A 14,400-nucleotide genomic window follows, 5' to 3' on the forward strand; every position below is an offset into this window, starting at 1 on the left:
GAGGTGACCCTTGGAGTGGGCGGGGCACGCTCTGAGAAAGGCTGTTGGGTGGCCAAAGGCCAGGCTTTCCACCTCGCCGGTTTCTGTAGCTCCCAAATTTTTCTTAAAGTCCTCATATACTTTCATAATCATAAACACCTATTATTTTTTAAATAAAAAAAATAAAACGGGTTATAAAAGTCACACTGGCTTTTTAGAAAACTGGAGCAACACAGAAAGGTGGTGTAGGGAGAGGTGAAGCCTCTTCCCAAAACGCCAGCTGAGCAGCGAGAGCCCCGGCGGTGAAGCAGATAGCCTTCCCTCTCCCCGTGCCTGGGACCGCAGGTGGAGGTGCTGGGTGACCGCCGGGGCATGGGGTAGGGAGCTGACTGGCAGAGGGCAGTGTGGGCACGGGGTCTGGCTGAGGGTGGCCTCTGACCCCCGGGCCAAGGTGGCTCTGTGCGGCTGCCAGGCCTACCCTGTGATTTTCCTTAGAAGAGCCCTTTGATGATACCATCGAGTGATGTTGAGACGTTTTAGAAGAGAGGCAGTTTACGCTCAGTGTGATTCGTCAGACATCTGGGAGGGGTTGGCTGGGGCCCATGGGGTCCCCATCACCACGCCCCCAGCATGGAGGCCTCCCTCATCAGCTTCATAAACTGCATTTGTGCCGGCCCAATGCTTGGAACTGCCCAGAAAGGTGCCCGGCAGGAGCGGGCATGTTACAGAGCCCATGGGGCCCGGGTGGGTCTTCCTGCCAGATGTGAGGCTGCCCTGTGGGGTCCCGCGACCCCCATCACAGGAAGGCCAGGCGTTTGCTGACGGGTTCTGGACACAGCAGCCGTGGGAGGGACTGGCCAGATGTTTCCTTTCTGTGTCAGGGATCATGGGATTTGGAAAAACTGGCTCAAGTGACAGTGTCAGCTGCATGGGTTCATTCTATGGATGTTGGTTGAGGGCCTACTGGATGGAGGACCAGGAGTTGAGCCAGGAATACAGCAGTGAGCCGGCCAGGCGGGGTCTCCTCGTGGGACGCTGCTGGAGACAGGCCACTGTCAGAGAACCACAGGAGTGCAGAATGGCCGAGCAGGGCTGACCAGGTCCCCGCGGGAGAGGCTGGCCCTGGGACTGACGATGTGTGTGGTGGGGCAGCCCTGTGGCCCCAGGGAGCAAGGGCTCTGTGAGTGAAGGGCGTGGGGAGTGTGGTGTGTGGTGGGGCAGCCCTGTGGCCCCAGGGAGCAAGGGCTCTGTGAGTGAAGGGCGTGGGGAGTGTGAAGAGGCCAGGATGTCCCAGCCAGGAGGCTCAGGGGAAGAGAGGGTCAGGGAAGCCTCAGACAGGGTCTGGGGTGTGAGTGCCTGTGTGCTTGTCTGAATCTATATGTGTTTGTGTCTGTGTGCATTGTGTGTGTGCATACATGTGTCTGTGTATCTGTGTTCTCATGTGTGTATAAGTATGTCTGTGGTTGTGCGTCTGTGTTGACGTATGTGTGTCTATGCATGCATACATGTGTCTGTGCGTGTGGTTTTTTTTTTTCCTGCTTTTTGTTTTGTTTTTAGGCAGGGTCTCACTGTGTCACCCAGGCTGGAGTGCAGTGGTGCCATATCTCGGCTCACTGCAGCCTGGACCTCCTGGGCTCAGGTGATCCTCCCACCTCAGCCTTTTGGATAGCTGGGACCACGGGCATGCACCACCGCGCCCAGCTAATTTTTGTATTTTTTGTAGACAAGGACTACGTTTCCCAGGCTGACCTTAAAACTCCTGGGCTTGGGGGCCGGGCACGGTGGCTCAAGCCTGTAATCCCAGCACTTTGGGAGGCCGAGACGGGTGGATCACGAGGTCAGCAGATCGAGACCATCCTGGCTAACACGGTGAAACCCTGTCTCTACTAAAAATACAAAAATTAGCCGGGCGAGGTGGCGGCGCCTGTAGTCCCAGCTACTCGGGAGGCTGAGGCAGGAGAATGGCGTGAACCCGGGAGGCGGAGCTTGCAGTGAGCTGAGATCCAGCCATTGCACTCCAGCCTGGGCGACTAAGCAAGACTCCGTCTCAAAAAAAAAAAAACAAAAAACTCCTGGGCTTAAGCCATCCTGGTGCCTCAGCCTCCCAAAGGGCAGGGATTACAGGTGTGAGCCACCGGCCCAGCCTGTGTGCGTTTCTGTGCCCACGTGTCTGTGTGTCTGCGTCTACAGCCGTGCCTGCATCTGCGTGCATGTGCCAGCGCACGTGTGTCTGTCGCTAACTGCGTTCACGCGTCCGTGTGCCCCTCACTCCACAGCCGCCCTCCAGCGCCCGAGTTTCCGGGCGCCATTCCTTCGGCGGCCTTTCAGGCCTGGCACCTTCCCTGCGGGCTGTCTGGCCTCGGGGCGCTGAGCGGGTCCCGGGCTGCCGGCGGCCGCGTGCAGTGCGGAGCTTGCCCAGGAGGGGGCGCAGGAGGGACGCGCGGGGAGACGGGGCTCGGGCTGGCGGCGCCTGGAGGCCCGGGGAGCTCGTCCCGCACGTGGGTCCCTGGGCCGCCGCGCAGCGCCGGCTCTGCCCGCTCTGGCTCCGGGGCCTCCCGCCCCACCCCGAGGCTTTTCCTGCTCGGCGCGGCTGCCTCCTTTTCAGCCCCGCCTGAGAGTCCGCCCCGGGGACCCCGTGTCCGCCTCGCGGCCACCCTCGTCGCAGCTCAGCAATCCTGGTTTTAAGTCGTCCCTGCTTAAAATCTGCGGATTGGGCCGGGCGCGGTGGCTCACGCCTGCAATCCCAGCACCTGGGAAGAGCGAGGCAGGCGGATCGCTTGAGGCCTGGAGTTTGAGAAAATCCTGGGCAACATGGTGAATCCCGTCTCTACAAAAAGTTTAAAAATTAGCTGGGTGCGGTGGTGTGTGCTTGTGGTCCCAGCTGCTCGGGAGGCTGAGGTGAGAGGATCACCTGAGCCCAGGAGGTGGAGGCTGCAGTGAGCTGAGGTATGGCACCACTGCACTCCAGCCTGGGCAACAGAGCGAAGCCCAGCCTCTAAAAAAATAATAATAGGCCTGCGCGGTGGCTCAAGCCTGTAATCCCAGCACTTTGGGAGGCCGAGGCGGGCGGATCACAAGGTCAGGAGATCGAGACCATCCTGGCTAACATGGTGAAACCCCGTCTCTGCTAAAAAAATACAAAAAACTAGCTGGGCGAGGTGGCGGGCGCCTGTAGTCCCAGCTACTCGGGAGGCTGAGGCAGGAGAATGGCATAAACCCGGGAGGCGGAGCTTGCAGTGAGCTGAGATCCGGCCACTGCACTCCAGCCTGGGTGACAGAGCGAGACTCCGTCTCAAAAAAAATAAAAATAATAATAATAATAATAATAATAACAACTTAAAAAATAAATCTTCAGATGGGACCCCACGAATTCAGTCTCTGCATATATGTGTGTAGTTCTCCACAGGTACCTGTGGGGGGGGGGTTTGTGTGTGTGTGTGTGTGTGTGGAGCTCTCTGTATGTACCTGTGTCTGTAGTTCTGTGTAGACCTGTGTGTGTGTGGAGCTGTCTATGTGTACCTGTGTGTGTGTAGCTCTCTGTGTGTACCTGTGTGTGTGTGTCTGTAGCTCTATGTGTGCCTGTGTGTGTGTCTGTAGTTCTGTGTGTACCTGTGTGTGTGTCTGTAGCTCTATGTGTACCTGTGTGTGTATCTGTAGTTCTGTGTGTACCTGTGTGTGTATCTGTAGTTCTGTGTGTACCTGTGTGTGTGTGTCTGTAGCTCTATGTGTGCCTGTGTGTGTGTAGCTCTCTATGTGTACCTGTGTGTGTTTCTGTAGTTCTGTGTGTACCTGTGTGTGTGTCTGTAGCTCTGTGTACCTGTGTGTGTATCTGTAGTTCTGTGTGTACCTGTGTGTGTGTGGAGCTCTCTGTGTGTACCTGTGTGTGTGTACCTGTGTGTGTGTGTCTGTAGCTCTGTGTGTGCCTGTGTGTACCTGGGTGTGTGTCTGTAGCTCTGTGTGTGCCTGTGTGTGTGTAGCTCTCTATGTGTACCTGTGTGTGTTTCTGTAGTTCTGTGTGTACCTGTGTGTGTGTCTGTAGCTCTGTGTACCTGTGTGTGTATCTGTAGTTCTGTGTGTACCTGTGTGTGTGTGGAGCTCTCTGTGTGTACCTGTGTGTGTGTACCTGTGTGTGTGTGTCTGTAGCTCTGTGTGTGCCTGTGTGTGTACCTGTGTGTGTGTCTGTAGCTCTGTGTGTGCCTGTGTGTGTGTAGCTCTCTATGTGTACCTGTGTGTGTATCTGTAGTTCTGTGTGTACCTGTGTGTGTGTCTGTAGCTCTGTGTACCTGTGTGTGTGTGGAGCTCTCTGGATGTGTGTGTGTGTGTGTGTGTGTGCATACTGCTGGAGGGGCTGGGCACTGCCACTCCCAGCAGAGCCAACACAGTGAGGAGGAGGTGAGGTTGCTGTGTCCAGGGTTTGGAGAGGCCAGGGGAGGCAAAAGGAGGCTGACCTGGAAGATAGAGCAGCTGGAAGGGCACCCAGGGGAGGCAGGGAAGGGCTGGACACTGCCAGGCTGAGCTCTGCGCACAGCTTCCCCAGCTGAGTCTCACCAGGAGGCACAGCCCCTCTCCAGGCCCCTACCCCCACAATGATGCCTTCCCTTGGAGGACCGTCTGTGTCCGACATCACCTCTGGGACCTTCAGCCCATCCCTAGGAGGTGAGAATCATGACCCTATTCTGTGGATGAGACACCAGGGCCGGGGTCACTCCATGCCTGGTCCAGGTACACACGCCGGCAGCGGGCAGGGCCTGGGCAGGGCAGGGATGGGGTGGGACCTCAGGGCCCAGGCTGCTGGGCTACACACTGCATGTCCCCTTCTCTGGGCTGGACATGCCCTCAGAGTGGAGCACCTCTCCTGAGACCTGTGCGGGGACAGAGCGCCAGGGCCCGAGACCACCTGGTCAGCACCGTGTGCGGGCCCTGCCTGTCCTGCACTGCGGGGTCCAGCAGTTCCTGCTGGGTGGTGGGCTCCCACCTCCACCGCCCTCAGCTGCCTGGGGTTATTTCAGACACGGTGCGAGGCTGGTGCGTCTGAGGAGGCAGCAGCAGAACCACGGTCACCATGGCAATGCTGGGGACTGTTCCTGGGACTGCTCCACACGCTATTTTAGCCTCGTGAAAACAGACAAAATCTCGGTTCACTCAAACCTTCACGGGGAGATGCCGAAGCAGGGGCCGGAAAGGCCTGTGAACCCTCGCCCGAGCTCCTCCCCATCCTGCCACGCCCGTCCACACCAGGCTGGAGGACCCGTCAGCCGAGGTCCCTGTGAGCCCCGCCCTCCCCAGTTGTCTTTGCCTTTTACTCAAAGACTGAGTGCGGGAGCCCTGGGAGTCCTGAGGCCTGGTGGTGCTTATGAACCGCTCAAGGGCCAGGCTGCTCTAGAAAGACAGGGCCAAGGGCTTGTCCTTTGGATCTCCCGGCCTGGCAAGGATGTGAGAGAAGGGTACTTGTATGCCACCCACCATGGGAGCTGCATCTGGGACCGTCTTCTTTCTTTTTTTTTTTTTTTTTTTTTTTGAGACAGAGTCTCGCTCTGTCACCCAGGCTGGAGTGAAGTGACTCGATCTCGGCTCACTGCAAGCTCCGCCTCCCAGGTTCACGCCATTCTCCTGTCTCACCCTCCCAAGCAGCTGGGACTACAGGCGCCCGCCACCACACCCAGCTAATTTTTTTGTATTTTTAGTAGAGATGGGGTTTCACCGTGTTAGCCAGGATTGTCTTGATCTCCTGACCTCATGATCCGCCCACCTCGGCCTCCCAAAGTGCTGGGATTATAGTCGTGAGCCACCACGGCCTGCCCTGGGACCATCTTCTAGAGAGCAGCCTGACAGAAGGCACCCAGAGCCTCAAAGATGGCCACGTCATCTGGTCTCACAACTCCACTTCTGGGATCCATCTCAAGGAAAGACCTGGAAATGCAAGCACTGCTGTGAACCAGAGGTCTTCCTCCACGTCAGCCGCCAGGACCAAGGTGGGGGGCGACTGTGGCCGGCAGCAGAGTGGGGTCCACTGTGGACTCTGCTTGGCTGGTGGCTCTGTGGCCTTTGAGATTGAGAGTTTCACATTCACACACACACACACAGACATGCATGCACACATCCACACACATGCAGATGGCACACATGCACACACCCGCACACATGCAGACAGCACACACCCACACACAGGCACACTTATGCACACGCCCACACCACATGCACACACAGTACGCGTGCGCACACATGCACACACCCACACACAGCACACACATGCACAGACAGCACGCATGCACACGTGCAGGCACATACTCTGGTGCTCCCCAGGCAAAAGCAGCTCTGCTAGGACAGAAGGAGCCATGCCCCCTGCCAGGTGGCACTGGCCCCAACAAGCCAGCAGATGGATGGACAGAGCCCTGCCCAGCAGGGAGGCTCCAAACCCCAGGCCTTGCAGCTGCACTGTGTACCAGCATCTCTCTCTTTGGAAAGTGTCCCAGCCCCTCTTGCAAGGAGCAGACCCGGGGACCTTGTCACCAGCTCAGGAGTGCCCTGCAGGGGCGAACGGGTGGGGCTCTCCTGGTGCAGAGGCTTCTGCTGACCAGGGCATGGACTGGCCTAGGGGGCACTCAGGGAAGCTCCCTAATGCAGGTCTGAGGATGTAGGGGGTATCTGAGCCAGCTGGACTGGAACCCTTCCCATTCTGTGGTCAGGCACTGGTCCCCTCACTTTGCTGGTACTCGGATTTCTCCTGTGTGAGGCGGGAACTGCACCACAAGTGGGTGGGGTGATTCACGGGCTCGAGCTGTCAGCCCCGATGCCCGGCTTGTTGCAACACTGTCTCAGTGTGGCCGAGTTGTGTTTGCTCGTGGTCGAGCTGTGTCCTTGTTGTGGCTCTTCTGACCTGAGCATCGCTTGGATACCGAGGGTGTATCCACTGCCACTGGGTCCCAGGCCCACTCGGGGCTGCGAGCCGGCTCCAGCCAGCCCCATCTCTGCTTCATGGCTGGGAAAGTGGGGAACCCCAAGGCCAGAACAAGTCCCTTGGGACCCAGGTCCAGCCCCCAGCAGGGCAGTCCTCAGCCCTTCCCAGGGACACGTGGGGTGGGGCGCACGGTTAGAAGCCATGGAACTGGGAGGGGAAGAGAGTATCGAGGTTTAACTCTCTTCCATCCCTTCTCCCTTCTGGAGCCCCCATGTACCAGGCAGCAGGAAAAGCAATAGCTCAAGTCCATCTGAACCCATCATTCGAATAAGTGCTCAGGTTCTCCTCAGTCTTTGGCGGTGGCTGATCCGTCTTATGTCCTCCACGAGATGACATCTGGGTGTGGAGGGAAAGGGGCTCCTGTGTCCCCCACGAGATGACATCTGGGTGTGGAGGGAAAGTCAAGGCAGAGGCTTGAGGGGGCTCCTCAGATCCAAAAGTGCCCCAGACCCTCGCTGTACCTGGCTGTAGAGTGGCTGCCCTGAGGCTTGCTAGGCGAGGTTGGGCAGCTGGGACCCGGGCATTCTGTTTGCACCCACAGCTGACACTGTGGTGGAGGAACTGTCTGGAGCTGTGAAGGACCTGAGACTGGACAAATTAGCTGGCCCCAGTTGCACGGATGCTGGCAGAAGACACAAGACTCCTGGGTCAGAGACAAAAGATTGTTTTTTCGTTTTTTTTTTTGAGACAGAGTCTTGCTCTGTCGCCCAGGCTGGAGTACAGTGGCATGATATTAGCTGACTGCAAGCTCCGCCTCCCGGGTTCACGCCATTCTCATGCCTCAGCCTCCCGAGTAGCTGGGACTACAGGTGCCCGCCACCACGCCCGGCTAATTTTTGTATTTTTAGTAGAGACAGGGTTTCGCCATATTGGCCAGGCTGATCTCAAACTCCTGACCAGGTGATCCACCTGCTTGACCTCCCAAAGTGCTGGGATTACAGGTGTGAGCCACCCGGCCGGAAACGGAAGATTTGATCTGGTGACAGCAAGTGCCTGACCAGACCCCTTGCCTCCAACTTGCCATTCAGCTCCTCGGCCTCGGTGGAGCCCCCAGCTTCTCTCCTAGGGTCTCTCCCTCAGCCTCAGTGGATGCAAACCAGCCACTCTAGAAGCTCAAGACGGCAGGCCAGACAACCCACCCTGTATGGCCACAGTGGCCAGTGAAGTTACTGAGTGCTGGGAGCCGTCAGGAGTCCTCTTCCTCCACCCTGTGCCTGCCTCTTCCTTCCGACTATCCCAGGCCTGGAGAGGTGGGTTTTTCCCATTTCTTAGGTCAAATCCTTCTCCACAGGGCAGCAAGCCTGATTCACAGCACACTGAAGAGCAGGCCAATGACCGAATCTCCTCTGATCGCCCTTGGGGGTGTGGTAACTGGGAGCTGAGAGAGGTTAGGAAATGGGGTGTTAGAGATGGGGTCTCACTCTGTTGCCCAGGCTGGAGTGCAGTGGCACGATCATGGCTCACTGCAGCCTGGACCTCCTGAGCTTAAGCGATCCTCCTGCCTCAGCCTCCTGAGTAGCTGGGACCATAGGCAAGCGTCATCACACCTGGCTAATTTTTGTATTTTTTGTAGAAATGGGATTTCGCCATGTTGCCCAGGGTGATCTCGAATTCCTTGGCTTAAGTGATCTGCCCACCTCTGCCTCCCAAAATGCTGAGATTACAGGCAAAGTGCTGAGATTACACCACGCCTGGCCTGGTTAGGGAAATTTTTGTTTGTTTGTTTGTTTGTTTGTTTGTTTGAGACAAAGTCGCACTCACTCTGTTGCCGAGGCTGGAGTGCAGTGGCACAATCTCAGCTCACTGCAAACTCCACCTCCGGGGTTCAAGTGATTCTTGTGCCTCAGTCTCTGAAGTAGGTGGGATTATAGGCATGTGCTACCAAACCCAGCTAATTTTTGTATTTTCAGTAGATACAGTATTTCACCATGTTGGCCAGGCTGGTCTTGAACTCCTGACCTCAGGTGATCCTCCCCGCGGCCCCGCATCAGCCTCCCAAAGTGCTGGGATTACAGACATGAGCCACCGCGCCCAGCCAGTTAGGGAATTTTTAACACAATAGTCCAGATTGCAAGGCTATTGTCTTGCTGCAAATCCTATTTCCAGTGTCTAAACCTAAATAGTAACAAGTGTTCTTTTTGCATTTCTTCTCTGACAAGGCTAATCTCCACCCAAGCGAGGCAGACGACTGCCTTGGACCAACTAATAAAAGCAAATGACTGAGCCGTAGCCCTGCCAGGCACTGGCCTAGCTGCATCTGGCTAATGATACCTGTTGATGCTCAAAATAACCCAGTGAGGAGAGGATCGCCCCCGTCCCTATTTGAGGGACGAAGATGTTGAGGCTCAGGGGGCTAAATGCCTTGCCCAGGGTTACATGTCTGGTCCGAATAGCTGGTCAACCGGTCAGGGCCAAGGCTCATGCCAGGCTCCCTCCAGAGCCCACACTCCCAGCCACCGACACCGGAGAAGCCCCGTACTCAGGAAGGCAAGAGAGAGAAGCGTGTTCATTTCCCCCAAAATGGTTAGGTTAATTTTGCGGGAAATCCCCAGCTCTTGGCCGTAGATGCTCTTGGTGCCCTGGGCCATATGCCCTCTGCTTGCCTGTAGTTTCAGAGCAGCCAGGGTGGGCCGTTGCCAGGCAAGTCTCATCCAAACGTTCCCCCTGCCTCTGCAGCTGTTCTGCCTTGGGACTTTCTCGGACTCCTCAGCAAACTGCTCAGCCCAAGTGCAGGGTGGCCTGAAAGGTGGGGAGTTCTCCCCCGGGGACACCCCTCAGGCCACGGGGCTGCAAATTGGCTCCCCCACGCCCCAGCATCCCATGCTTAGAAGGACAACTCTGAGGTGCATTCCTGTGGCTCTTCAGAGGGTTCCAGGGATGTGGGGACAGGAGAACTGACCCCCAAAGCAGTCCCTGCAATAAAACAGGCATGTCCTCCTCCCTGTCTCACCCCACCTCTCACTCCTACCTCCTGGGATCACCCCCAAAATAACTACATGCACTGAAGTCTCATACCAGGCTCTGCTTTGGGGATCACCCAAGCTAAGACGGTTGGTCCTGGAGGTGGCCGATTCCAGGGTGGGGTTGTGGTGCTGGGTCTCTCGCTACAACAGTGACAACGAGGGTCTCCTGCAGGTGGAAGGTGGGGAGCTGAAAGCCAGCCTGCAGAGCCCTCACCAGGGCTGAGTCTGGAACCAACTATGACCTCAGGGAATGTGGCGGAAGCCAGAAAGTTCTCCATGGTGGCATTGAAAGAGACCCTGCTCTCCTGCAGCCAGAAAGCAGATGGTGCTGAAAATCAGGCCCAATAGCTGAGCAGAAGAGCGACAGATCCCAGAGAAGACTGCCATGCGGCCGTGGGAGTCGGCTATGCCAAGCGCAGCTGGCAGGGAAGACATCAGAACTGGGCCTGGTTTGGGGTCATTGTGGGTGAATTTACCTGTGAATATTGTGCTCCCAAATTCCACCCCACTTGTTGGAGGAGAGGAGAGGAGACTTCTGTCTGGAGTCCCTGAAAATATCTCATCTGGGGCATCTACCTTGCAAGATGATGGTTGTATCAGTTTCCTGGGGCTGCCATGACAAATGGCCACAAGCTGGGTGACTTCAGGCAACAGGAATGTATTGTCTCATAGCTCTGGAGGCCTGAAGTCCCAAACCAAGGTGTGGGCAGTGCTGGTGTTTCTGCAGCTGTGTGGGAGGGTCTGCCCTGGGCCTCTCTCCTGGTGCTGGCAATCCTTGGCTTGTAAGCATGTCACCTCGATCTCTGTCTGTTCCCTCCCAGCCTTCCTCCCCCTGCCTCTGTGTCTCCTCTTCTAGAAGGACACAGTGTTTGGATTTAGGGCTCACCCTAATCTAATAGGACTCCATCTAACTTACGTCTCCAAAAACCCTATTTCCAAGTAAGGTCCCACTCACAGGTACCAGGGGCTAGGACTTCAGTGTCTCCTGGGGGATGTTACTCATAACACTTGTCCCCTTCAGAGTCTGCCCTGCCTTCTCTCCCTGCAGCCAGGACTAAAGCTGGAGCCTCCGCACAGCCCAAGCAGGGAGGCGACGGCTCAGGTCACTGTGGGTCTTGACTGACGGGCTCTGGTGAGAACAGGCGGTTGCAGCTGGGATGGTGTGGAGGATGCTGGATGTGGGGGGACATAGAAGCAGCCATTTATGATGACGGATTTCACATCCCAGCAAGACAGAGCTAGTCCTGATTCACCTGGAGGAGTGTGAGGAAGGGGTCTGTAGGGGGCTGAATGTCTCTGTTGCCCCAAAATTCCTAGGTTGAAATCTTGCCCCCGGGGTGATGGTATTAGGAGGTGGGGCCTCTGGGAGGTGATGAGGTGAACGGGGTGGAGCCTCCTGGTGGGATTAGTGCTCCCATAAGAGGCCTGAGAAGGCTTTGTCCACTTTCTCTCACATAAGGACACAACGAGAAACCGGCGTCTACACCCGGAGGAGGGCCCTCACCAGGCCCCAACACGCCAGCACCCTCATCTCAGACCTGCACCCTCCAAAACGGTGGGAAATCACCCTGCTGTTCATCAGCCACCCATCTATGGCAGCCCAAACAGACTCAGGCAGGGTCTTGGGCCTGGGGGTGGGCTTACTGTTTATTTAAGGATTTATTCATTTTTAATTTTGTTTTGAGACAGGTCTCATTCTGTTGCCCAGGCTGAGTGCAGTGGTGCAGTCACAGCTTGCTGCAGCCTTGGATTCCTGGGCTCAAGCAATCCTCCCACCTCAGCCTCCCAAGTAGCTGGGACCACAGGTGTGCACCACCACACCTGGCTATTTTTGTTTTCTTTTGCAGAAATGGGGTCTCCTTATGTCTCCTGGGCTGGCGTTGAAGTCCTGAGCTCAATAAATCCTCCCACCTCAACTTCCCAAAGTGCTGGGCCGTGCCCAGCCGAAGGGGCAGGTCCACTGGATGAGACCACAGGGACTGCCACCTGCCTGGGTCCCAGGAGGGCCCAGAGGACACACCCACAGTGGCACAGCGAGCACGGTGCTGGCACAAGGCAGAGCTGCTGAGAAGCTCCGGGACAGCTGAGCTGTGTGGATGGTGTTAGCAGGAGGAAGTGCTGCCCTGGGTCTGCCATGGGAGCTGTGTGGCTGCGCCAACTGCTGGAGGCAAGGTGGGTGTCGGTGCAGTGATGGAGGCAGCCAGGGTACCTGACCCTCACGATCTGTGGCTCATGGGCCACCATGTCCCTGGAGTGGGCGATGAACAGCTAGCTGAGGTAGGCACTGGACTTGAATAACCAGAAATAAACAAACACCAGGAGGAGAAGGCTGGGACCTGCAGGCACGGTGGGAAACTGTGACTCCCGCTCTTATTTCCAGAACTCAGCCATGACCACTGGTTGGAGGAGAGCCTTGGTCTCCTTGGAGAAGGGCCCTGCAGCACCACACACAGGTGTGATGAACCACACAGGCATGATGATCCGTACACAGGTGTGATCACACAGGCATGATGAACCACACACAGGTGTGATGGACCATGTGCAGGTGTGATGAAACGCACACAGGTGTGATGAACCACACACAGGTATGATGATCCGCACACAGGTGTGATCACATAGGCATGATGAACCGCATACAAGTGTGATGGACCATGTGCAGGTGTGATGAACCACATGCAGACGTGAACCACACACAGGTGTGATGATGAACCACACACAGGCGTGATGAACCATACACAGGTGTGATGAACCACACACAGGTGTGATGAACCATACAGGGGCATGATGAACTGCATACAGGCATGATCACACCAGTGTGATGAACCACACATGCGTGATGAACCACACACAGGCATGATGAACCACACACAGGTGTGATCATACAGGCATGATGAACTGCACACAGGTTTGATGGACCATGTGCAGGTGTGATGAACTGAACGCAGGTGTGAACTGCATGCAGGTGAGATGATAAACTGCACACAGGCGTGATGAACCATACACAGGTGTGATGAACCACACGCAGGCATGATGAACCACACGCAGGCATGATGAACCATACACAGGCATGATGAACCGCATACAGGCATGATCACACAGGTGTGATGAACAACACAGGCGTGATGAACCACACACAGGCATGATGAACTGCACACAGGTGTGATGGACCGCACGCAGGTGTGATGGACTGCACGCATGTGCAATGAACCACACACAGGCGTGATCACACAGTCATGATGAACCACACACAGGCCTGATGAACTGCACACAGGTGTGATGAACCACACACAGGTGTGATGATGAATCACACACAGGCGTGAACTGCACACAGGTGTGATGAACCGACACAGGCATGATGAACCACACACAGAGGTGATCAGACAGGTGTGATGAACTGTACACAAGCGTCATGAACCATACACGGGCATGATGAACCACACTCAGGTGTGATGGACCGCACGCAGGTGTGGTGAACCATGCAGGTGTGATGGACTGTGCACAGGTGTAATGGACCACACAGGTGTGATGAGCCTTGCGCAGGTGTGATGGACCACACGCAGGTGTGATGGACTGTGCATGGGTGTGATGGACTGCACAGGTGTGATGGATGGCACAGGTGTGATGGACCACACGCAGGTGTGATGGACTGCATAGATATGATGGACCACGCACAGGTGTGATGGACCATGCACAGGTGTGATGGACTGCGTGCAGGTGTGATGGACTGCACAGGTGTGATGGACCACATGCAGGTGTGATGGACCGTGTGCAGGTGTGATGGACTGCACAGATATGATGGACCACGCACAGATATGATGGACCATGTGCAGGTGTGATGGACTGCGCGCAGGTGTGATGGACCACATGCAGGTGTGATGGACCATGTGCAGGTGTGATGGACCGCATGCAGGTGTGATGGACTGCACACAGGTGTGATGGACTGCACAGGTGTGATGGACCACATGCAGGTGTGATGGACCGTGTGCAGGTGTGATGGACTGCACAGATATGATGGACCACGCACAGATATGATGGACCATGTGCAGGTGTGATGGACTGCGCGCAGGTGTGATGGACTGCGCAGGTGTGATGGACTGCACAGGCGTGATGGACCACATGCAGGTGTGATGAACCACATGCAGGTGTGATGAACCACATGCAGGTGTGATGGACTGCACAGGTGTGATGAACTACACACAGGTGTGATGGACCATGCACAGGTGTGATGGACTGCACAGGTGTGATGAACCATGCACAGGGGTGATGGACCACGCACAGGTGTGATGGACTGCACACAGGTGTGAGGGATAGCATGCAGATGTTATGAACCGTGTGCAGGTGTGATGGGCCATGTGCAGGTGTGATGGACCGCGCAGGTGCGATGGACCACATGCAGGTGTAATGGATCTCTCAGGTGCAATGGACCGTGCGCAGGTGCAATGGACTGCTTGCAGGTGTGATGGACAGCACACAGGTGTGATGGTTTGCACAGGTGTGATG

This window comes from Macaca fascicularis, chromosome 1 (assembly GCF_037993035.2).
Source record: "Macaca fascicularis isolate 582-1 chromosome 1, T2T-MFA8v1.1".
NCBI lineage: Eukaryota > Metazoa > Chordata > Mammalia > Primates > Cercopithecidae > Macaca > Macaca fascicularis.